Below are 27,094 nucleotides of genomic sequence, written 5' to 3'. Positions count from 1 at the left end.
TAGTAGCTTACAAACTGAAGCTACCACCTATGATATCTGCAATACATGATGTGTTCCACGTGTCTCAACTAAAAAAGTGTGTCTGAGTATGGACAGAAGTTCTAGCTGAGCTAGAGATAGAAATAGAACCAGACCTGTCTTACAAAAAGAATCTTGTCAAAATATTGGACCATAAGAGCAGATCCACTCGCAATAGGGCAGTTAAAATGTATAAGGTCAAATGGAGCAACCACACCGAGGAGGAAGCTACTGGGAAACAGAGGATTATCTACACAAGAACTACCCCGAGTTTGTACCTGAAAGTGTTGGTACGTAACCATACCCCTCCATCAAATCCTTGCTTCCTGTTTCAAGGTACCATAATACCTCCCTATTTAGAAGAAAGATGGACTGTCTAGATAAGTGTTGTAGGGCTTCCTTCTAAAGTTGCAAAGAGGATAACATTCGAAGAGCCAGTGGTCAAAACAACTCAGTAGTTACACTATCCCTATTTAGGCAGTAGATTTACCCACCTCCTTACCCCTTATAATCTCACTCAAATCTTGGGATGAGATTCTTTTAAGGGGGAGGGCTGTAACAACCCAAGTGTTACTTAGGGTTTCTACTCAGCACTCACACCCTTGACCTATTATCACACGTGGTTTAGTTTGAGAAAAAAGACACCAAACTTGAGAATCAAGGTTCTAAGTGAGTTTTAATCATCTTAGAATACCTATCTTATCCATTTCATGCACATAAAAAAGGGAGAAATGCTTAAACACTAAGTCCACCCACTTTACACAAATAGAGCACCAAAAGAGAATAAGTAAGTAGGCAATGTAAATGACATTATCATGGCTTGGGATATTTATAGAAGTTTTAGCTCACCAAAATACCTACAAGAAATAATAAGAAAGTTACCCCAAAAAGGTTCCACAAAAACCCCAAAAAGATCACTCAAGTGGAGAGCTCAAAAGAAAAATCAACTTTTCTCTAAGTTCATTTTCAGCCCCTTGCAAAGATCATCCGTGTTCACCTAGTTCCAAAACCCAAAACCACATGCCCCAATGGACAAAGTGGTGCCAAAATACCCTAGGCACACACTAGTAAAGTTTAAAATCAAACCAAAATCGTTTGGCATGATTTGGCCTGGCTTTTCTCTCGGGTTGGGCTAAGAGGCAGACCCGACTTGACCCAACTTTTTTTCCAAGTTCCAAGCCAATCTACACTTGGGACTCACATAGAAAAGATAGGATTTGGCATAGAGAAGAGACCTTACAAGTGATTCTTGTCAAGATTTGCACATTAAGGTGACCAAACGGACGCTTGGACAAGAGCAGAAGCAAACCTCCACGAGTTCGACCTCTGTTGGCAATGCCGAGCGCGCAATGGCTGCTCCCTGCGCACGCCCCAAGCGTCGGTCGGCACGACCCCCACCCAACCCTGCGCCCATAACTACACCATGCCTAGAAGATAGCCCAAGCCCTCAACCTCACTCTCCTGCACGCCTTTCACCTTCACCAAGGCCCCAACCACTGCGATCGCCTGAGAACCGAGCCCAGCTTCGCCCGCGAGATCACCCGAGCCTCGACCACCGTGGTCTGACCACCCTAGCCCCTCCCCACTCAATTGAGCTTCACCACTGGCTTCTTCAGAGGCTAGTGAAGCTTCCCAAGCCCTTAGACCAAACATTACCTCGCTAGAGAAGCCAGATCACCCTCGCCGGACTTCACTAGCCCGTCGATGCACGTGGTCGAGGTAAACTAGAGAGCCATTCTTTGATTCCTTGCACACACACACCCCTATCACCTAGTGAAGCTCCCTGTACGGTTTGATTGACCTCTACTACCACGGTTTGGCCGGAGCAGGCACCGCCGCCTGAACTCGTGGCCAGGACACCTCCGATCACATCCGACGCCGACCCGCACATCGACATGATGGCCAGAGACTCCTCGACCTCACCCGACCCTTCGCTGAAGCTCTACCGCCGCTGGTTAGCCATTCCACCATCTTTTTCGATGCGGTTACTATTTATCCCTGGCCAAGGACCACGTGTTAGATGCCAGGAAAACCCAAGGGGTTAAGTGTTAAGCCAAAGATTCTGGTGAATAGTGTAACATGGACTGTTTTGTGAGAGAAAATGGAAAGAAAAGCTAGGGACCCGAGAGCAAGATGGTTTTTCTTTTTTTTAGAATATCAACTTCATTTATTCAACAGCAAACTTTAAAATGCATAACTTGAGTAAAACTTATCCAAATTTGGTCAAACCAATTTTGCTTGGCTCTGGACAAAGTAAACCTTAGAGCAAAAATAGGAAACCACCCTAGTATAGTACTGTTTCTGGAAGTTTTTTATTTATTTAGGTTATTGGGTAGAATATGGAAGTAGAAGTAAAAATACTAGAAATATTGTGCTATGGCTAGAAAATTTTTGGTAGATGCCTACTCAAAAGTGAACACATACAAAAATACTACAAACCCTAGTTCACCCAGTTAAGTAGGGTTCACAAATTGATTTAGATTTCTGCATATTTCTTTGGAAAACTAAAACAAGATCTAAAAATATGAAACATTAGACCAACTCATTTTTCTTATAATACTTAAGTAACAAAGTTTCAAGTAAAAATATAAAAAGGGCATAGCTGAGCAAGGAATTATGGTTCCCCCTGCCATATGAGAGATTTAGAGAAAACTTTAGGAAATCATAGAAACCTTTCCGTGTAGAGAAAAATCTCCAACCTTAGGAATGATTGCTCTTGTGCAAAGAAAAGTTTAGAAAATTACCAAATTTGTTGTTTAACATTTTTCAAAAATAAAGTTAGTTATGAGCATCTTCTAGCCCTAGAACTTTAGAAAATCACAACTAAATATTCACTAAGTTTCAGTAAGTAATTTTTGGCATAGCACCAAATTGATGCACCTAGATACCATTAAAAATAACCAATAGGCAGTAACCACTCCAAGATAGGAGGTGTAGTGCAAAGTAACCCCTCTGCCCTAATTTTTCTTATTTTTGTCTAGGACAGATTCTAACTAGTCTTGACCTCAAATTCTTAGGACAACCTAGTTTAGCTAGAGATAAGCTATTGTAACTTTTACATATTTTTTGAAATTTTCTAAATAACAGTTGTAGTTCAAATCACCCTTAAAAGCATAAAGAAAATAGAAAAGAGGAATGAAGGGCTAACTAATGTTCATTAGGTGGCTTTCAAAAAACCTAGCAAAGCCTTCACTGAATTCTTAGGAGATTAATGAAGTCTCAACGACCCTTTATTCCTTGTTCACTATTTAATCTAAACCACTAAGTGCACTGCTAAAAGACTTAGTTAATAAAAGGAAAACTCTAACCTTACTAAGTGATTTAATGATACTTGTAAAGCCCAAATTTGGATGGAATAATTTTTTTTATATACAAAAAGCCTTGGAAATTATGGAACCTTATGTGATTAATTGTTCTCGTCTCTTTTGCATATGTAAATAAAGAGATCAAGTTGAATAAATTAAAAGTGCATTCATGCTGATGTATTTTTTTTGTGTGATGCATTTTATTTGAATAAAGGAATCACAATTTAAATTTGAATTCAAATTATAAATGAGAATATAAAACAAAAATGAATAAAAAATAAAGGAAAATTACTGTTGTGGGCCGCCAGGATCAATTTTGGCCCGACCTCGTGCTCCATGCGCGTGCGCCAGGCCCACCTCGGCCCACCAAAACCGCGCCCGCGCACCCTCGTGCTCTAACGTGAGGGCCACCTTCGTCAGTGGCACTCGCGCGAGTCCATGCAGTCTTCGAACCGACTGACTTGTGGGGTCCGCCCTTGTTCATCTTCTCGGGCGGAAACAGACCTAGCGACACGGGGAAATCTTGGTGCCTATGTCGCGCTTGGGGGTTGTGGCGTCCGACTGGGTCGGGCTATAAAGTTGTGAGCCCTGTGCCCCTCTCCTCTTTTCCCCAAACCCTAAGCTCACCGCCGACGTCAAGGGAAGTCCAGTTGCGAGCACGCGGTAAAATTAGCTTCACCGGTCATATCCACCTAGTCGCCTCGGGCCCTGTGGATACACGTGGAACCTCGACCGATCATCTCTAGGGATGAAAATGGGACGGGTACCCGGAATGGGTACCAGGTACGGGTATCAAAACGGAACTGAGTTTCGGATACAGATACAGGTATTTTTGCGTCGGGACGGATACGGGTACTACCCGGATAATGAACTCCTGGATATGGGTAGGATACGGAATCGCCAATACCCGACAAATACCTGAAAATACCGGGTAGGATACGGGTACCTCACGGTCGGGTACCCGGTTCCTGAACCGAATCTATAAATCCCAATTTTCACGTGTTGTTCGGCCCATTAGGCAAGCTAGCCGCCCCGGCCCATTAACGATTTCTAGTTAGGTTAGGCTTAGGCGTGGCTGCAGCCTGCAGTTTACCCGGCCAGCCGCCAGGCGCCCAGCCACGGCCACACCCCACGGACGAGTACGACGCCACGACGGTCGACGGGACGAAGCCCTCCCTGGCCGTCGATTTGACGGTGCCATCGTGCCTGCTGCCAGAGTGCCAGGTGCCTTCCCCCTTCACCGACCGCCCTCCGCCGACCGACGTGCCTGCTGCCAAGTGCCTGTGCCGACCGCCGTGCCTGCTGCCAGGTACCTCCACCGACCGTCGTGCTTGTTGCCGTGCCTGCTGCCAGGTGCCTTCGCTGATCGCTGTGCTTGCTGTCGTGCCTGCTGCCAGGTGCCTTCGCCGATCGCCGTGCTTGCTGTCGTGCCTGCTGCCAAGTGCCTGCTGCCACGGACGTGAGAACTGAGAAGCAGAGACCGACCGAGCAGCCAAGCAGCAGAGACAGGACAAGCAGAGCAACTAAGCCAGGTCAGGTGCCTCCACCGTGAGTCCGTGAAGCAGAGCTGCAGATGCTAGAATATTTTCACTAATGAATTAATGGGTGAACATGTTGCATATGTCTGAATTTTTGTACTCATGATTGGCAGTGCCATGGATGTGGATGATATAGTTGATATTGAGAATGTGTCCAATGAGAATAAAGTGCAAGCCCCAACCCCAATTATGGAGGATGTCGATGCTCACAGTGATGACCAAGTTGTTGGTGAACCTTCCGCTGATGCTAATGTTGTTGCTACCCCTTTACTTGGAAAGAAGAAGAAATTCTTGGGTGTTGTTAATCGTGTGGTGAAACAGCGAACCACTACTCCTTTGAGCAAGCTCAAGGCATCCAAGGCAGTAGCATCAAGCAAGGATAGAGCTATTGTTTTAGTGCCATCACTTGCAAAAGGTTTGTATATTTTTAAACTTGCACAAATTAGTTTCGCAAGCTTTATGCAACTAGTAATTTTATGTTAACATTTGTTTTTTGTTACAGTTGTGCAAAGCGCAAGTGCTAGTCAAAGTGCAAATGCAAGTGCAAGTCCAAACGCTCCAAGTGGAAGTCAAAGCGCAAATGCAAGTGCTAGTGGTCAAGGAAGTATTGGAGACAACGAAGAAGAAGAAGAAAATGATGTCAAGATTGGAAAAAAGCTCACTTCATGGGTGTGGGAGCACTTCACAAGGTATGAATTAGAGGTTCAACAATCTGATGGTTCCACTGTTAAGCAACCGTGGGCTAAATGCAACAGATGTGCACATAAAGCTAGGGCAGAAAGTGCTAATGGTACAAAGGCTTTTAGCAACCATTTAAAGTTGAAGCATCAAATCTTGAAAGGTCAACAAATTCTTAGTCAGAGTGGAAATGCCATAGCAACATATAAATATGATGAGAATGCTAGTGTGAGACTTCTATATTATGCCATAATCATGCATGAGTATCCTTTCATTATTGCTCAACACAAGTACTTTTTGAAATTCATCAAATCATTACGACCATCATTTCCTATGAAGTCTCGTGTTACTGTCTGTAAAGAGATCATGGATCTTTATAAGGAGCAAAAGAATTTGTTGTATGCACAATTCAGTAAACTTCCATGTCGTGTTAGTTTTACTATGGATACATGGACATATATTCAGAACAAGTCATACTTGTGTGTTACTGCACATTGGATTGATGATAATTGGAATATGCAAAAAAGGATTATCAACTTTATGCATGTAGAAGGCGAGCTTGTTTGGTGGATGAGGAAGATGATGAGGTTGATCTTGATGAGTTGTATGCAACAACAAGCAATGAAAAAAAAGGTGTCAGAATTGGATTTGTATATGAGTAAGGAGCTAGTGAAGGTCAATGACAACGAAGCAACATTTGATGTCTTATCATGGTGGAAAGGGCAAGTGACAAGTTTTCCTATTCTTTCAACCCTTGCTCGTGATGTTTTGTCTATGCAAGTGTCTACTGTTGCTTCGGAGTCTGCATTTAGCTCTGGTGGACGCATTGTTGATGCATTCCGTTCAAGGCTCAAACCAGAAATTATTGAGGCATTGGTTTGTTGTAAAGATTGGAAGATTGCTTCAGAGAAAGGTATTGCTATATTTATAACTTTATGATTCACATCATCATTCAAGACTAATAATATGTTTTATGTTAATTTCAGATTTGGAGATTGAAATTAAAACCTTAAGTGACGCTATGAATGCCGTTGACTTGGAGGAGGATGCTGCAATTGAAACTTGAGATGTTCAAGTTCAAGTTACCATAGAATATTGCTGGTTGTTTGGTTGTTGGAACTATGCTTTCTTATTTGCACTTCTTCACTTGTGCTGTTCTGAACTTGACATGATCAAATGACTATATCTATTGTGATTTGTGTTGTTTCATTTTGTGATGTGAAAGTGTTGAACACTTGAACATGTCAATTAATGTCAACTATCTACTATATGTTATATACTTGTGGGCTTGTGGATTATGCCTAAAAGAGGGGGACATGCTACCGATTTTTTTAATATTGTGGTGATGATTTCACAATGTCCTTGTGATTAGTAACTTTGAACTGCATGATGTCAATAGGTTTTCTTTCCTACATTTGATCTATCATATGCATAATTCATATCATCGGGATGAACTACCCGACAACTATCCGGTACCTACCCGAGTATTATCCATTATCCGTTTCTTACCCGCCCGGATTATTACCCGGTCCCATCCTGTATCCATCCCGAATCTTAACTACCTGTATCCGGTCCCATATCCGAGAGAAATACATTAGGGTAGGATACGGGATGACCCTGTATCCGGCTGTATCCGGCCCGTTTTCATCCCTAATCATCTCTAAAGCCCGTGTGAGACTCACCCACGCCCGGAACGTTGCGTCGCTGTAGGAATTGCTCATCAAAGTTTGAACTGCGTCGCCGTCCGCCTTGCGTCGTGGCCAAGCATCACCACGACAGTAAGGCGTTATGATAGTTCCTATAACGATCGCCATCTTCCATTTTGTGAGTAGTTCCCTCCTAGATAGCTTTGGGGAGCCAGATGGCTGTATGTAGGGGCCTCCGGCGGGCGTGCTGCTGTAAACCTGGGCGGCGGCGTCGCCTGCACACCTAGGAGGGGGAAGCGCGCGTCTCGACCGTCTGATCTGGGTGTAACGGCTGTGATTAGAACAGCGTCCTCGTTCGGCATGGTCCAATCTGGACCGTCGATCGGAGATTCGATGCATGAGATTAAATCATGCATAACGGTTGGGGTTGTTAGATCTGTGTCGTTGGATAAGTATCTTACGCGTAGGAATCCGTCTTAGCTATTTAAGATCTGAGCCGTATACCGTTGATCGTAGGGCTGGAACGGGGGGGTCAGTTATTCAGGATCCGATCTAATCCTAGCTATTGGCTTGAGATCCAACAACCAAGATTCATAGATACCCTTTCGACCGTGCGATTATGCAAAAGAGACCCTGTAATCTTTACAAATCAACTCGTCGTCCTTGCACCATTAGAAAACATTTAAAATAGGTCATGTTCTTAGCAGTTAGGTCCCTGAACCTTCCAATAATAGTGTTCACGGTCTATTCAGTTTATTAATTAAGTGAAAATACACTAAAATTAAATTTCTAGTATAAAAATAATTCCAGAAACTTGTTTAATTCATAAGTAATTCATTTTAACTTCTTTTTTATCCATTCCAGTTGCATTAAATTCATATTAATATTGTTTATCATCTGGTAACCCTGTTTTGTCATGAAAGATAGGTTAGAATTATGCACTTAATTTATTCTATATCAAACACTTAAAATTTTGGAAAATCATAACTCTTTAACCGTAACTCTGAATTTAGTGATTCTCGAACCTAAGATCTCATTACGATGCGTAGAATGTTATCATGTATTCTGTTCTAATGTTTGGTGTGATGTTAATTTCTCCCGTACCATGTTTGTTTGTATTGTTGCGAGTAGACGAGCAAACAACTGAGGACCCAGGTGCTTAGCAGGTGCAAAGTGCTGAGCAGGAGCTCGTTGAAGGCACGTTGTGTCCTTGATCACTTTTATTTACCCAATTATGTTCTTGCTAATCATTATGATCTATATAGGTTAATTTTGCTGGGACCCAATAGGTCACCCTAGTTTGATTATCTTTATACCTTGTTTACCACTAGGTCACCCTAGTTTGGTTATCTTTATACCTTGTTTACCACTGAACTTTTGGGTAGTACCTGCTATTGCTTTATGTGGTTTTGGGTGTTAAGATACACATTATTCATGATCATGCTTTTATTATAAATGAGATATTTACTATTCATGACAAGATCATTATGTTAATTGGAACATGGAGAACCACCCGGGAAAACAGTGCTACCATAAGGGTGGTATGGGACGCCCTTGGCTAACTAATTAGGAAAGCTAGTGGAGGACTACCTTACCTGAAAGGGGCAAGGGCGGTAGGGGAGTTGGCGGTATAGGGAGGTTCTCGGGTTGATTTTGTTGAGATGGCTTTTCAGACTGGGGATTCCTATATTGCGCTCCTTAGAAACCGTAGTGGGTTTTCTGAAGCTAGTGGAACTTTGTAAAGGCCTCGTAATGTTACCCTGCCTCTCTCCCTTGATAGAGGTGTATGGGGCCGTACAACCCCGTGGTAGATGGGTAACATGACTTGTGGATAAAGATGCACAACCTCTGCATAGTATAAAACTGGTATATCAGCCGTGCTCACGGTCATGAGTGACTTGCATCCTCATATGAGTAACTTATGGAATTAAATTTAATTGATCATTTGCATCACATTGTGGTTTATTTATTAATTATGATCTCTCATTAATTAGGCTGGTATTTAATTATACTTAGTAACTGCTAATAAAATTTGACCAATTTATTAAAAGCAATGCTCAGCTTTAACCATTATTTATTGATCATCCTTACACTTCACATGAGCTCCCACCTTTGGTGAGTTCATGCACATTATTACCCACAACTCGTTGAGCTATGATCTTTTGTGAGCTCATCCTTGCGATGTATAAACCCCCCATAGGAGAAGAACAGGTAGCCCAAGAGGAGGACTACTACGAGGAGCACGAGGAAGTCAAGGTGGCGGATCCCAGTCAGCTTGATGGTGCCAAGGAATAATTATTAGTTCGCTTTATTGTTATCATTTATTTTTGTAAGACACTTCCGCTATGTAATAATGATTGTGACATTTATCTCTATACACTTGGTCATTATATGTGTTGTTCTTCTTTGGCGCACATATGAGACGCACCCGACTTTATCCCTTAAATCCGGGTGTGACAATACTCAATCTCGCATTATGTTTATCATTTTTGCATACCATAGTACACATATATCTTATGCATTGCATTCATTAGATTGAACATGATGTGAGGTTGAAGGCAATTGCAAGCCCCGGTTTTATGCATAACCGTTTATATATACTGTTTTACTGCATTTAATGTTTGTAGCGTTGTATTGTGCACTTAAGTGTAGAAATTGCTTGAAATCCTAGTTGCATGAATTCAGGTTTCTTTGAGATGGATACTAGTATGCTAGGTCGAGTAGTTGCTAAGCTAATTCAGGATCTCGGTAGAAGTCGAGTGATTTTTCTAGAACTTGCGCGAGGTTAGGAATTGATTTTATCCATGTTTTGATGACAAAATTATGTTGGTCTGTGGACATGGATCCATGGGGATGCCCTCTCTACGAGGCGAAATTGGAATAAGGATTAATGTGTGGTACCGTTTGTCAAGCGTTTGAAAGTACTAAGCACATGCCAAGAAATATGGTAAATCGGTAAGCCTAGTACCTAAGGGAACCTGCGTGCAGACATACCTCCTCACTTTCTCATGAGACAGGGTCTCCCATTCCGGTTATGGTGGGTACAAGTGCGGTCACTGCACGGCGGCGGCCGGGGTCAGTGGAGCATTGTATACCAATGGTAGTGGCTCTGATCTGTTGACAGGGAATCGATGGGGATGACTGATATGTGGGGACGGAGTGCCCCTACATGTCATGTGGTTAGGTTTACCTTCCAAGGTTTAAAAATAGATTCGAGTCGTCTGCTTCTCGCAGCTAATAAGACTGCTTGATACGTGCTGCTACATCGAGTAAGAAGTGAAATGAGTTTTCATGATAAACTGTTGCTTGCACTAAATGCTTGATATCATGTATGTTTAGAAAGAGGCTAACCTAGTTTAAAGAATATTATAGAACTTGGAAAAGCTAAAACTTATTTTAGACTCAGCTAGTGCTTTTGGCAAACCAAACCCCTTAGCCAAACAACTTCATGGTCTAGAGGTAGAGGTTGTAGACTCCTCACACCGGGTAAGTCTAGCTGAGTATTAGTATACTCAGCCTTGCTTGTGGCATAATTTTTATAGGTACTTCCTTGGAGGACATGGTTGCTGGTTTGACTTAGCCATCCATCCTTCCACCGGGTTGGACAGTCGAGTGGAACCCTGCCTCAGCAGAAGAGGATCTTGAGGAGTGATCGGCCAGGCTTCGCCATACTCCCTTTATTTACCGTTAGTTATTTTCTACTACAATGAGAACAATGGTTACTACTTTTGAACTCCGATGATGTAATATCTCTAAGTTCTTTATTAATTTGTGGTTTTATGTTTTATTGTATTTCTCTGTGCTTCACCTTCGAGTGAGCTAGTGGTATTCGATCCTTGATAAATGGCTTTATCGGAGGGATCGACAGTTTATTCCGATTTAAGTGTGTCGTTGCCTCTAAGGCGGGACTTGGACCCTTAAGCTGGAATAATATGGGTTGTTTCGCCACAACAGGCTTCTTAAGATGATTGCCTTCAGAAATAGGCTACTTCTAGAGATGGTTGTGTTACGAAGCCCACCTCCATTAATAAAAAAGACTGACTCTATTAATCGCATGCATTTAACTGAGGCGGTTGATTTTTGTGACCACCTCCTAAAATGTTTTGGCATGGTCTTGTATAATCAATTTTGTAGTAGTGTATCGCCCCTAAATCCTACATTTTCAATTATAATTCGTTTGGTTGAGTTTGTTTTTTATGTGGTTTGACATTGTTGCTGGTTATGACATCATGTGTTAGGACATAGTTAATTGCTTCTCTGGCATGTTTTCCATCACTATCCCACATCCACCACCCTAAACTACAAATTGATCCACTACCTTAATTGGTTTACCCTCGCTAGTCGCCTTTGTATTAACTATTGTTGTCGCAAGCCCACACTAGATTGCAACTGTTGGGGGCCTTCGGCTTCCGAAGGTCCTCAAAAACATAATTTGACAATGTTTTTCAAGTGAAATATGTGAACAGGTATCTTCGGATTCGGATCATGAGCATACAGAGCATGGTCAAGACGAAGCCTGAGCGAGACGAAAGGTGATTATGACGAAGGACAAGGTAATCACGAAGCTGTGCGCAGGGAAGCTTCGGCATGGCAACAGAAAAGGGGAACCGACTTAAAGATGAAAAGGCAAATTAGACCTCGAAGAATTACTATAGAGTATTAGCAAATGTAAAGGGCATGGGTGTAATTTTACATGGGCTGCGTCCCGTGCCTATAAATAGGTGAATAGTATCCCTGTACTGTTCACGCTGACTTGGCATTTGCTTTCCGCATCACACTTGTATCCTTGCTCTCTTTCAAACTGAAGGTACATTTATAATTTGTTATTGTTGATATGGTAATGCAAATAAAAAGAAGTCGATAATAATGTTTAAGTGTTTATGTTATTTTTTGTATCTTGCATATGAATTCTTCCTCATCATTTATTGTGCCTACGAAGGTTTTTCCTTCACAATCTTCGTCCGGAATTCATTATATCCGAAGGGAAATAATGTCTCGAAGAACGAAGGACTTTAACATTTAACATTTTTTATGTTGCCTTGTTCTTAACTCGAAGCATTTGAGAACAAGTCCCCAACAGCAACCCCTTTCAGCATTCCATCCTTGATTACCTTACAATTATCCCTTAACTATGCTTCATTTGACTTTGGGATCACTGGTGGTTCACTTTGGTTTTTTGTGTCCAAAACCTGATTTTCTCCCCTCTATTAGAGACCCTTTTGTAAATCAGCGATAGCTTTTGCATACAAACTCAGGTTGAGGTGATTTTTTTTAAAATTGTGTGAAACTAAATTTTATATCTGAAATTGTGTCTCTTTGATGCATCCGATCAAAGTTTGGTTCCCAAATTCCTTCATGAAGGCATCTAACCCGTCCTCTGAAGTTCGGACGTCAAGGTTGAAACTTCTGCTGCTGGGGCTGATTTTTTTGTTTGCACCTCTATTGTAGAACAGAGAAGGAAAAAAGAAAAAATAAGATAAAACAAAGAAGTAAAAAAACAAAACAAAAAGGAATAGAAACAAAAAATAGAGAGAGAAAAAGGAAATTGGAGATACTCCAGTTGTGGTTCTTTCTATTTCCCCTATGTTATTTCCCGCGTGGTGTCTTTTTCTTATTTATATTGGGCTAGGCTTATAACACGTGTTGGTCCAGCAATTGTCTCTCACGAAGGTCCTCAAAAATATGATTTGACAATGTTTTCCAAGTGAAATATGTAAACAGGTGTCTTCGGAATTGGGTCATGAGCATACAAGAGCTTGGTCAGGACGAAGCTTGAGCGAGACGAAAGGTGATTATGACGAAGGACAAGGCGATCACGAAGCTGTGCGCAGGAAAGCTTCGGCACGACAGCAGAAAAGGGGAACCGACTTAAAGATGAAAAGGCAAATCAGACCTCGAAGAATTACTATAGAGTTATTAGCAAATGTAAAGGGCATGAATGTAATTCTACATGGGCTGCGTCCCTTGCCTATAAATAGATGAACAGTACTCCCGTACTGTTCACGCTGACTTGGCATTCGCTTTTTGCATCACGCCTATACTCTTACTTTCCGTCAAACCGAAGGTACATCTATAATTTGTCATCGTGAATATGGTAATGCAAATAAAAATAAGTTGATGATAATGTTTATATTATTTTTCATATTTCGTATATGAATTCTTTCTCATCATTTATTGTGCTTACGAAGGTTTTTTCCTTCACAACCTTCGTCCGGAATTCATTATATCCAAAGGGAGATAATGCTTCGAAGGACGAAGGACTCTAACATTTAACATTTTTTCATGTTGCCTTGTTCTTAACTCTTAGCATTTGAGAACAAGTCCCCAACATTGGCGCCCACCTCCGGTGAACTCACTTCCACTTTCTGAGTTTTGAACACCTTCGGCAAGCATAGACCTTCGTCATGCCGCCAAAGAAAGCTTCAGCAACAGGGGCTGCAGCTCTGCAACCGCTGGATCTCAACCAGGAGACCCTCTCTTTTCGGGAGGCCCCAAGCCAGAAGAGGAAGGCCACCAGCCCAACGCCTCAGGAGGATGAATTGGATCAAGAGATCAAAGATATGGAGATGCTTCATCAGCAGGTGCAAAGGAAGAAGGAAAAGATGGCTAGGCTAGCTGACCTGCAGAGGCAGATAGAAGAAGCCTCTGAAGAAGTTCGCCATCTTACTCAAGATGAGCAGAATCGAAGGCCTCACCACAGAGAGCTTCATCAGGAGGGCTTCTTCAACGAAGATGACTGGTATGAGAATTTCCATCATGGAAATTTTGCTTTTGATGATGCTTCTCCTCTATCAGCAGAACTGCAGGCCACACCTTGGCCCCCGTCCTACAAGCCACCCCAACTCCCCATGTACGACGGCCACTCATATCCGAAGCAGTTTCTGATGAGCTACGAAGCAACAATATCTTCCTATGGTGGCAATACTGCAGTCATGGCGAAGTCTTTCGTCATGGCTGTCAAGAATGTTGCACAAACCTGGTACTCCTCCCTTCGGCCAGGAACAATCACATCATGGCAGAAGCTAAAGGATATGCTGATCACCAGTTTTCAAGGGTTTCAAACGAAGCCAGTCACCGCTCAAGCTCTATTCCAGTGCACCCAAGATCACGAAGAATATCTTCAGGCTTATGTCCGAAGATTCTTACGCCTGAGGGCACAAGCGCTAACAGTGCCCAATGAAATTGTCATTGAGGCCATGATTAAGGGGCTTCGGCCGGGACCTTCAGCCCAATACTTTGCCAGGAAACCCCCTCAGACTTTGGATAAATTGCTTCAGAAGATGGATGAATACATCCGCGCTGACAATGACTTTCGACAGAGAAGGGAGGAAGCTTACAGATTCTCCGAAATAGCCAGGGGCTTCGGAAGAAGATTTCATCCTAGACATGTCAGATCGATTCATTCTACCCAGAATGATGACAGAGGAAGCCAGCAGCAGAGGCCGCAATATTCCTCCCAGGCTTCCCAGGCTTCGGGGCAGCAGCAGAGTTATCCCCGGCCTCCAGCTCCAAGGGGCAGAGGTGCCAGGGGCTTCGGAGGATGATTTGGGGATCAGCCAAGGAAAATTTATTGCTTATTCTGTGGTGAGGACAAGGGCCACACAACCAGGGTGTGCCATGTCACGATCCAGAAACAAAAAGAAATAGCAGAAGCTGCAGCCCAACAGACCCAGCCGAAGCAAGTCATGCATACTGCTTCATACCACTCGCCTTATATCCCAGAGTATGTGGGTAACCACCCTGTAGCTTCTGTTGCTTCGGCAAGTCAATCTCAGGCATCTTGGCAACAGCATCCACCTCCACCACCAATGCAACGAGGCCAGCAGCCAGAAGGGAGTCAGCATATTCAACACCAACGAGACTACAGAGAAGAATCCGAAGCTCGCACAGTCAATAGTACTGTGCCAGAACCGAAGCACATTTATTGACAAATATCCTACCTCGACAGCAGTTTTTGCATTCAGTATCATTTTCTTTTTAATAAGGAACAATTATTGAAAGTCTAAGTGTTTTTTGTCGTTCTCAATTTCTTGTAATAGCTTTGCCTTTGCTATAGTACAAGTATATCTTCTCCACAGAATAACGGAGCCCAAAAAGTTGCCGAAGCATAAAAACTTATGATTACAGTGTGAATCTTCGAAATAACAAAAGTCGTTCCTAAGGAGCGCAGTGTAAGTTTTCTGCTCAAAAGTCGTTCTGAAGGGAATGCAGAGCTTACAGCGAAAAATAAACGCTGATTCCGCTGAAAGTAAAAGGCGAAGAAGCTCCTAAGGGAGGCTTACAGTGAAAAATAAACGCTGATTCCGCTGAAAGTAAAAGGCGAAGAAGCTCCTAAGGGAGGCTTACAGCGAAAAATAAACGCTGATTCCGCTGAAGTAAAAGGCGAAGAAGCTCCTAAGGGAGGCTTACAGTGAAAAAACGTCGATCTTCGGCAAATATCATTCCGCATAACATCACATCATCACATCATTTGCATAGCATAACATCATACATCATATTGCATCAATGACGCAAGAAGGGGGTCTCAGTATTGATATTCGAAGATTGTTTCGAAGAAATAGTGTCAGGACACAAAAATAGTTATTGAAGAACTATACCTTCGTCAAACTCTGAAATGAAAAGATCCATTGGTTATTGATTTTACGAGGATTGGTTACTGATTTTATGAGAACACGGATATTATTTACGAAGCATGAAAAGAAGGGAAGGTGTTTTTTCACCGAAGGCTCAAAAATGGTATGTATGTGAACTTTCATGCATCGTAAAGAATAGAATCATAAATAGCTTATATATTACATTCAAAGTTACAAAATATTACAAATATTACACATGTTCCTCAACAAACATTACATTCTAAATGTTTTTACAATAACATATAATCTTCCCTTAGAACTACTTCTGCAGCTTCGTTTAGTAGCTGATCAACAACTTTATCCATGATGGCTTCGGCCATTTTTCTAATTTCGTCGTCCCCCTTCACGTGGGGGTCCGCCGACGGCTCGGCAGGCTCTGAGGGAAAAGAAAGTACGGCTATGTTACAAAATGTAAACAAGTTCGAAATCAAAAAATTACAACAAAGAGCCAAAAACCACTAGTCAATACCTATTTGTCCTTCGACATCCGCACTTCTCTCAGCGGCCTCTGCTACTTTTCTAGCGTCATGAATGCCTTTCTCGCTTTTTCGTATAATTTCTTGGGCCATTTCCCGGCCACCATTATCCCAGATGTTGGTGAAAAATTTTCCACCGACAAGGCTCGCTTCGGCCGAGGGGTCTTTTATATCTTCAGAGGACAAGGCGGCTTCGGATTGTGCCAAGAATTTCACATGGTCACAGCCTTTCCTCTCCAAAATAGTGGCAATCCCCCTGGCACCCGAAAAGGCACATATGTCTCCACGACTATTCAAAATTTCTTCAAAGGCTTCAGCTTCGTGGCTGATCCATCCAATTGGGCCTTCGGGGTCACCCCTTATGAAGTTCTCCTCACTTGAGAATGTGCCAACGCTGGCGAAGCTGGTTTTTACTTTCTTAACACATTCTATAGATTTTTCATAGCATCTTTTCTTGGATGCACGAAGCTCTTCAACGTTTTTTCCAAATGATTTGCCCATTGTTCACTGATTTCTCGTTTTGTTTCTTCAAGTGTGCGTTCCTCTTTAGCTCTGGCTAGTTGTTTTCGAAGATCTTCAATTTCACGCTTCTGAGCTTCAGCTTGAGCTTTAAAAGTAGCTTCATCTTCTTTTATTCTATTTACCAATGAATGTAATATTTTATCTTTTTCGAGACCTTCGTTCCTTAGTTCAATTACTTCGGAACGAAGGTTGCTCAGGGCCATAACACACCCTTCGTCTTCGGCATCTTTTTGAGCCCTGAGGACATTGCTAAGTATAAGGCCCTGCAAAAAAAATGTGTGTGTGTCAATAAGTTTAAGCAAATGAAAAATTTTGGTTTCAAGAAATAATACAAAGACCTCATTTTTGCACCTTTAAACTATTGTATGCCAAGCTGTCGGCCAGCTCGTTTTTTGATAACACCGAGAGCCCGTCTTCTAATGTTGGGAATCCGAAGCTCTTGCTCATCTCCCGACAGACAGAAATCTCCTTGCTGTCAGGGAGACAATACAAGAAGTCTTCTTCTCCACTGCCGTTAAATATCAACGCCCCTTTGGATATTTCAGTTTTTGGGCATAAAACTGAGCTTCTTGCTTTTCTTTTGCAGTCAACTCTTTCCCCGAAGCATGTCGTAAAATATAATCAAAAGCTTCGGAGAATGCTTCGGGGGCGGCAGTCCCAGTTTCTTCAGTCAAAATATGTTCTGTTGTTTCTGTCTCTTCGGCTTCCAAGGATTTCACCTTGGCGGGCTCTGAAGGCCCAGCTTCAGTTTTAGCTTGGTGCTTTGAAGCTTCGGCACCAAAGGCTTCGATTTGCACTTCGGAAGTTTCGGAAATTTTCTTCGGAGTAGTGCTTGAAGACTTTATTGTCTCCAATACATCCAGTACGTTAACCATTCTTTTCCTCTTGGGGGTCGTCATCGGCATTGGCATTGGCACCTCAATTCTTGCTGAAGGACTTAGAATTTCCGATGTCTTTGTTTCTTCAGCCCTCGGTTCTTCTATTTTTTCCGTCGCTGGCACTTTGGCCGGCCCTTCAATATTCGGCAGGAGAGTTGGCTCCTTGGCTTCGGTGGCCGAAGAGGTCTCACCGACAAACTCAGGCACTGTGGCCGGTTCAATATAGCGTGGCCGGTGTGTGAGAACCTTCATCTTTTTCCTCTTCGGCGCCGGCTCACTAGGAGCGGCTGAAGCTACTTCCTTCGCAGAAGATGTATTCTTTCTTTTTTGACCCCGTGTTGGATAACGGTAGTCAAGGTAGACAAACCCAATTGCATCAAATACTCGCTTGAGTCTTTTCTTCTTTCGGCCTCCGAAGGCTGCAGATAGTGCAGTGTCTTCCGCCTTCGAGTATAATCCAAGCAGTTCATCACTATGGCCTCAATACTTTTCAGCCAGTCATCATCTGGCTCGACGAACTTATCTCCATATTTGAATGTGTATTTTAGCTTAACTAGTCCACCTTCGTCAGGTTCCCTGACAGTTTCCTTCGGCATTTCCCATTTTTCTGCAAGTGGCCATACTCTGAAGGCAATATGTTCTTAGATCAAATCCCTTGTCCCAATAAAAGAGTAAACCACGCCGAAGGCTCTCTGGCATTCCTCGGCTGCTTCATCCATTTCCACCTTCGGCCTCCGGAGGCCGAAGCGCTGCCAGATAGGGCGCATAATGATATCTTTAATATCCTCTCGTGTTTTCAAATCATTTTTCACATAAAACCATTACGTCATACAGTCGCCGGGCCATCTCTTTCGAAAGGTTGGCACATGACAGCTTGACCCAGATCGAGCACCGAAGCTGTAGCAGCCAAAATTGTTGTGATACTGCTCCTTACTCCAGGGTTTTGTCTCATACAATAGCTTATGTATATTGCAGAAACTCTTTGCATTTGGCTCCAAACCTTGGCTCTTCACGGCCTAGACAAAGATTCCCATTCTTATAATGGCTTCGGGCGTAATTTGATGTAGGTAGATTTGATAAATCTTCAAAACTTCAACCGCAAACTTGCTTAATGGAAGCCAGAGCCCAGCCTTGAAAAATCTTCGGAAGATAACAACTTCATTCTCTTCGGGAGTAGGCACGGTCCTTTCTCCGTCATCAGCCCGTACAATAGACATGTCCCGAAAATATCTTCCCCTCATATTATTACGATGACTCTGTTTAATAGTTGATTTTCCAAAAACTGAATGGCTTGGTCGCCAGGGTCGATCTTCGGAGTCTTCTCCACCACTTTCCACATCATAACTGTCGCTATCGTCAGTATCTTCAGACAAACCTTCCAAAATGTCCCTGGTAATCTTCTCTGCATTTGTCTTTGCCATTAATTCAAGAAAACCAAGATTCTTCTCTTCAGAAAGGCTCAGCCCCGACGCATCGGCAGCTTTCTTGTCTTCAGACATCTTCGAAAATGCTGAGAAGGTGCTCTCAAAGCCGAAGCTTAAAAATTTAAAAAGTCAACCAAATGTTGGTGCGCAAGAGCTAAAAATTGAGTAAGCAAGAGCAGATGGCAAGAAAGCGTACCAAATGAACCTGTGGTGAGTTCTTATTTATACGCCTAGCGTGCTGAGAGCTGGAGGGTCCCGCTTGACAGTGACTGTTGCTATTCTAGCAAAGGGAAGGTGTTTTTTCGGACCTTCGGCTTAAGGCCTTCGTCCATATCGCAATATAAATTCACCATTCTAATAAATAAATATTGCGAGGGGCTACTGTTGGGGGCCTTCGGCTTCCGAAGGTCCTCAAAAATATGATTTGACAATGTTTTCCAAGTGAAATATGTAAACAGGTGTCTTCGGAATCGGGTCATGAGCATACAAGAGCATGGTCTGGACGAAGCTTGAGCGAGACGAAAGGTGATTATGACGAAGGACAAGGCGATCACGAAGCTGTGCGCAGGAAAGCTTCGGTACGACAGCAGAAAAGGGGAACCGACTTAAAGATGAAAAGGCAAATCAGACCTCGAAGAATTACTATAGAGTTATTAGCAAATGTAAAGGGCATGAATGTAATTCTACATGGGCTGCGTCCCTTGCCTATAAATAGATGAACAGTACTCCCGTACTGTTCACGCTGACTTGGCATTCGCTTTTTGCATCACACCTGTACTCTTACTTTCCGTCAAACTGAAGGTACATCTATAATTTGTCATCGTGAATATGGTAATGCAAATAAAAATAAGTTGATGATAATGTTTATATTATTTTTCATATTTCGTATATGAATTCTTTCTCATCATTTATTGTGCTTACGAAGGTTTTTTCCTTCACAACCTTCGTCCGGAATTCATTATATCCAAAGGGAGATAATGCTTCGAAGGACGAAGGACTCTAACATTTAACATTTTTTCATGTTGCCTTGTTCTTAACTCTTAGCATTTGATAACAAGTCCCCAACAATGGTGTTGTTGAGGATATGTAGGATAAGATGGTATATTTTTATGGGGGTCTTAATAAAAAATTTGGACATCATTGATTATAAAGAGTATTATTCTATTCAACATTTGTGCCATTTAGGTATGCTTACAAATAAGGAATTGCAGGGATATAACCAATGATACAGCAACAAGGGTGTTGTTGCCTTTACACCACGACCATCTTCAGCTTCTAGCAACAAGGGGTAGCCCCTCCTTTTTGCACAATTATTCCTTCACTAGTGTTATGCATGCTTCTACTCGTTTTCCACTTCACGGGGTCAAGATAGCTCTAAGTCCACCAACACATTAGTGTTGGTGGCTTGAAAGACAACCTTGTGTACCTCTGACACCCGGTGCCACCAATGCCATGAACTTGGCCTTATGCAGTGGGAGTGTCCTAGCAAATGAGCCTACATTGCTACTACCGACGGTGGGTATGTTAGTGCTTTTGATGTTGAAGATGAAGATATGAATGTAGCTAATATTACAGGGAACAACGATGAACATGAGACATGTGATGAGGAGGTCCTTGGCACTCATGCCACGGAGAATTACAATACTCTTATTGTGCACCATGCTATGAGTTTTCAAGTTGATCAAGAGAACAAGCTATAACCCCAAAACTTGTTCCACAATTTCTTCATTGTCAACATTTGTCATGTTCTTACCATCATAGATAGTGGTAGCTGCAACAATTTGATCAACACTCATGTGATCAAGAAGCTTGATTTGGTTACAAGAGCGCATCCACATCCATATCATATTCAGTGATTCAACACCAATGGTAAGGTCAAGGTAACCCTAACTGCTAGAGTGCATTTTTTATTGGTTCATACAAAGATTTTGTTGATTTTCATGTTATGTTGATGGATCTATGTTCTCTTTTATTGGGTCATCCTTGGGGATTTCATACTTATGCTTTTCAGCATGGTAGAACTAACACATGCATCAGGGAAAGAAAATTACATTGGTTCCCAAGACTCTTGCTAAAATTGTTAAGTATGACCAAGCTAAGGTGAATAATGCTAAATAAAAAGTGTTTTACAATCTAGAAAACAACAATCGATTAAGATAAAAAAGGCCTCTTTTCTTGCCACTAAAATTGATGCTTCTCCCTAGTCATGCTATTCTTTGGTTTGCAAATGTGCTTTGTTGTTCCTTAAGGGTGTAGCTATTTTGTTGCCCATGATGTTACTAATCTTTTGCAAGAGTATATGGATGGTTTTCTTTCGAAGCTACCTCCTGGCCTTCCACCTCTTCGTGGGATTGAACACTAGATTGACTTGGTGCTAGGAGCCAACTTGTCGAACTATGCTTGTTACATAGTTAATCTAGAGCCTAAGGAGTTCCAAAGACAAGTTCAAGACCTTTTGGACCGTGGGTATATTCGTGAGAACCTTAGTCCTTATTCTGTTTCAATTTTATTAGTTCCTAAGAAAGATGGTTCTTGATGCATGTGTGTAAACTCTAGAGCAATTAACATCATCACTATTCAATATCATATTCCTAGGCTTAATAGCATGCTTGATGAGTTAAATGGTGTTGTTAGTTTCTATAAGGTTGATTTGCATAGTGGTTATGATCAAATACACATGGTTTTAGGCGATGAATGGAAAATGACATTTAAAACTAAGTTTGGTCCTTACGAGTGGTTAGTAATGCCTTTTGGTTCAACAAATGCACCTAACTCTTTCATGATATTAATGAACGAGGTCTTATTTTATTAGCAAATTTGTTGTAGTTTATTTTGATGACATTATCATTTATAGCAAATCACTAGATGAACAACTTGAGCATTTGCATGCTATTTTATTGTCTTATGAGATGCACGTTTGTTTGGTAACCTTGAGAAGTGCATATTTTGCACTGACCAAGTGTCTTTGTTCACATTATAGAGAATTGAGGTGAATGAATCAAAGATCCAAGCTATCACAAGTTGGCCCATACCTTCTTCGGCCACATAGGTGCAAAGTTTTCTTGGTCTTATAGGTTTTTATCAGCGCTTTGTTCGCGATTTTAGCACTATTGCAACACTTCTTAATGAGTTGACTAAGAAAGGATTGACTTTTCATGGGGTCCACATCAATGTAACGCCCTGAATTTGGGGGTAGAATTTTTTCTTCTTTTCTCTCACCAAATTCAGGCGTTACTCTTTTCTTTTCTCGTTCTCTCGCTAAACCTTGACCTTTTCCAAAGTTTCAGCGGAGTTCGGCTTGGAATTCCCGTGTTAAGAAAAACCCTAAATTACCTTATGTTGTTTGATGCACCATGCCGAACTATGCATTCTTTGATTGCTTAGGAATGTAAGTGCATTCATCTAAGAAGATCGGATTTCGAAAAGAAGAAAAACCTTTTCTTTCTTTTTCTTTTTCTTTTTTCTTTCTCTCCCTCTTCCTTTTCTCTCCCCCGCGCCGTGGGCCGCGCCCTAGCCGGTCCAGCCGCCCCCCGCGCGCCCCTTTGGGCCCAGTTGGCCCATGCCGCCCCCCTCCCTTTATTTTTCCCAAAACCCCTCTCCCTCCCTCTCATTCTCTCTCTTCCCCACCCCAACCGCCGCCCCCCTGCCCTAGCCGCCGCCCTCTGCAGCTCGGTCGCCCCTGCAGCTCGGCCGCCCCGCCGTTCGGCCGCCCGTCCCCGTCCCCGGTGAGGTCCCCCTCCCCCTCTCCTCCCTTCCCTCTCCCCCTCCTCTCCTCCCTCCCCCTCCTCTGCGCGCCTGCTGCCCAGCTCGGGCGCCCTTGGCCGGCTCGGCCGCCGCCGCCCCTGCGCGCCCTGCCCCGCCCCCTGGCCGGTTCGGCCGCCCGCTGCCCAGCTCGCCCCCCCCCCCCCCCCCCCCCCCCGCCGGTTTGGCCGCCCAGCCCGGCCGCCCCCTGCGCGCCCCAGCTCGGCCGCCCCCCGCCCCGCGCCCACGCCCTGCCCAGCCGCCCCTGCCCCAGGCCGGTTCAACCGCCCCCCCTCTTTTTTATTTTATTTTTATTTTATTTTTATTACTGGTATGTGTTTTATTTTTAGGCAGGTTGATCATTGTTCGTGTTATTGAAACAGGAAATTTAATTTGGAATTCCGTTACGCTAGTTGATTCATATAATCAATCGTTTATCCAGTTCAATATTAATCAACTAAAAATGACTAGGTTCCCATTAGTGCATATAACTAAATTCTTTTGTTAGAACCAATTGTAACTAATCGTTAGTGCATAAGCTTTAACCCCTGCGAGACCTTTTCCCGTTTCTTTCTAACCATAATGAATGTGATATCGAATGTCATACTTGATGCATACTCACTTTATTTGTTCCCTTGTATGATGTACTGTTTGTTTCCCAATTTGAATGGATGAATGTATGTATGCTTGCAATCGCATAGAGAACGATCCGGTCGAAGAGCCCGAGGAACTCGCAGGAGAAGCCCCTGAGCAGCAGTCGGTTGGTGGAGGCAAGTGTCCTTTGACCTATCTCTGTCCTATTCATTATTTAATTCACCTCCCGCATTACACATTTATACCTAAGGATTGACTAGCTTTTGTTGCCCATGTCCTTGTTTACCTATCTGGGTTGGATTATTATTATTATTAGTTAGCTTTATGCTATTGCTCAACTCTAATCAATGAACATGATGAGATTATCTATGATACGCTGTTTTCCCTTCTCTTATTATGATGTTGTACTTGTGGCTTTAAGGGGGCTCGAGCGGTTTCTCGAGTGCCTCTCCGTAAGGACCTGTTCTATGGATGACCGCCCGGGAAAACAGTGCAACCATGAGGGTAGAATGGGGTGCCCTTAGCTGAATAATTAGAGGATCCGGGATGTAGTTCACTTAGCCGTCGTGCCGTCAATGGGGCTCGGTGTATGCGGCTCGCTCTGCCAAGGTTGATTTGTCCCTTGGGGAGGAGTGCGGTACATTTAGGAAACCTAACGGGTGGCTACAGCCCCGGGGAATCTTTGTAAAGGCTACGTAGTGATGCCCTGCTAGGCCACCTAGGTAGTAGTCAATGACTATGGTGCTGGTAAGTGGTATTCTTTCTGTTTGGAAAGGGTACATCGGGTTAATAACTTGGGTAATGCTAAAACTTGGCTTTCTACTAGTAAGTAATAATCTGACCAACTAAAAGCAACTGCTTGACTTATCCCCACATAAAGCTAGTCCACTACAGCCAAACAGGATACTTGCTGAGTATGTTGATGTGTACTCACCCTTGCTCTACACACCAAACCCCCCCATCCCCAGGTTGTCAGCATTGCAACCACTGCTCAGGAGAAGATGAAGCTGTGGAAGGAGACTTCCAGGAGTTCCAAGACTACGACGAGTTCTAGGTGTGGGTTAGCGGCAACCCCCAGTCGGCTGCCTGTGAAGGCCGCAGTTATCTACGTTTCTTTTCCGCACTTTGATTTATTGTAAGAACTATATGGACGTCTCAGACGTATGATGTAATCAACTATTATTCCCTTTTAATACTATTTTGAGCACTGTGTGATGATGTCCATGTTATGTAACTGCTGTGTACGTGAATAACTGATCCTGCCACGTACATGGTTCGCATTCGGTTTGCCTTCTAAAACCGGGTGTGACATAAGTGGTATCAAAGCCGTGCTGACTGTAGGACCGCTAACCTAGAGTAGAATGGTCGTTCTAAGGACTATAGACCTCTGTCCCTTCCTTGACTTTGATATCCCTTCAAAAGTTGGTCATACCGATCAAACCTATGTTCTACTATATATTATACCTTGCTGAAAATCATGTTTTATTCTAATCCTTCATTTACTTATGATTCATTATTTGCTGGTCATATTAATTCTGTTCTCACCCTTTTGCTTGCGATGTCTTTTATAGATGGCTCGACTTAGACACACTGCACGAAAGTCCGTCATCCCCTTCTTACCCTCCCGCCTTGCTGAGCGTCCGCTTCGCCGTCCTGTGGCCGGACAGTCCAGCCACTTGGAGAGACTGCACCACCGCCTGCATGAGGAGCAGTAACGTCGACGACAGGAGCAGGAGCAGCAGGGCTCTTCCTTCTCGCTCCACCAGGAGATAGAGTCTGTGAGGAGCTGCTCCCCTGTGCTTCCCCTGGAGGCACCCCCTGCACCACCACAGGGCGCCCCAGCCCCTAGAGCAGCTGCTGGAGGAGATCCAGACGACGGAGATGGCGACGACAGCTCGAGCCACGACACCGACTTCTCTGCTAACCATGAGCTGGAAGGATGGTTTGCTCGATCCATCACTCGCGACGCTGCTCGCGGGTGTCACTTCCACGATGCGCTCGATACCCTGCTACGTCGGGCACTTAACCGGCATACTTGGTCCATCGAGTATCGCTGTGTGGTCTACCAGCACTGTCGTGGGGTCTACCCGGACCGCTGGGAGGCAACTTGCTTGGTGCGCCGTCCGGAGAACAGTCTCCAGGGTGCAGAGGCCTGCTCAGAGCACTATTCTATCTCTGAGCGGGACTCAGCTGAAGCAGCCATGCAAGATGCTGCACGGCGTGCGCTTTCGCACTACTGCTCGGTTTTCGGTGGGGTAGCTGACGGTCTTGACCTGAGGTATTACCCCCGCCGTTCATCTGGCAGCACAGGAGGCGTGATTGTCTCACCCGTCGGTGAGGGCAATCCTAGGTTGAGCAGCACAGTCAACCTAGCCGCCGTGCTAAACACGGAGCTGGACCATGCACTAGACGAGCTGAGTAGGGCTCGTGCTGAGATCGCCCTGCTGCGGGCTGAGCGCGCGGAACGTCGTCACCTGGAGGATGGTTCCCCCGCTCCCGTCGGGACTCAGCACCTGTACCGTTCACCTCGGCGTGGATCCCAGTCTTATGGCAATCCCGACTGCAAGACCAAGATAACTCTAGAACCATAGATCGTCAGAGTTGGATCTTGTAATTAATACGAAATATATATATACATAGAAGCTTCAGTCTTAGCGTTAGTCTCAGTTTTAGTTAGTCTTAGTTAGACAGGGTAGTTTGCTATATCCTGTGCATTTATGTTTGTCATGATGAACTATGTTTGGTTTGGATCTTTGTAATGATTGTCACCAGAGTGTGGGTATCCCCTGCATTTTGGTTTACCTATTATGTTAATGGAGTTAGTTATATAGTTGGGAAACCTTTTATTCCCCTTTCCTCTTTATCTGAGAAGCTGTGTGGTCTGTGTTGGAGATCAGTGAAGATGCTCATCTGTTCAGTGCTGTCAAAGAATCCTCTACTCTTTTCTTATGCTGCAAGATTTGCCAGATCAGTTCTGATGTGTGGTTGCATTCTGCAGATGTCAGAGAACAGGCGCAGAGGAGGAAGGCGTGCTCAGCAGGAGCGAGCCGCTCAACAAGATGAGGTGCCCCAGCAGCAGCACCTGCCGCCCCCGCCCCCGATGTCCATCGAGCAGATGTTTCTGATGCAGACTCAGGCAGTTCAAGCCATCGGTCAGACTTTGGCCGCCATTCAGCAGCAGCAGCAGCAACAGCAGCAGGCCCCACCTCAGCCTCAGATGCCTCAGATGCCCAGAGACAAGCGTGCTGAATTTATGAGAGGTCATCCACCAACGTTCGCTCATTCTTCTGACCCCATGGATGCTGAAGACTGGCTGCGCACTGTGGAGCGGGAGTTGCATACCGCTCAGTGCGATGACAGGGAGAAAGTCCTGTATGGTCCCCGTCTGTTGAGAGGAGCAGCCCAATCATGGTGTGAGTCTTACCTCGCCACCCATGCCCACCCTGACGCTATCACTTGGGAAGAGTTCAGAAGTAGTTTTCGTCAGTACCATGTCCCTGCAGGTCTGATGACAGTGAAGAAGGAGGAGTTTCTGGCTCTCAAGCAAGGGTCGTTGTCTGTCAGTGAGTATCGAGACAGGTTTCTGCAATTGTCTCGTTATGCTCCTGAAGATGTCAACACCGACGCCAAGCGACAGTACC

This window comes from Zea mays, chromosome 1 (assembly GCF_902167145.1).
Source record: "Zea mays cultivar B73 chromosome 1, Zm-B73-REFERENCE-NAM-5.0, whole genome shotgun sequence".
Classification (NCBI taxonomy): Eukaryota; Viridiplantae; Streptophyta; class Magnoliopsida; order Poales; family Poaceae; genus Zea; species Zea mays.
Note: the sequence above shows the minus strand (reverse complement) of the source record.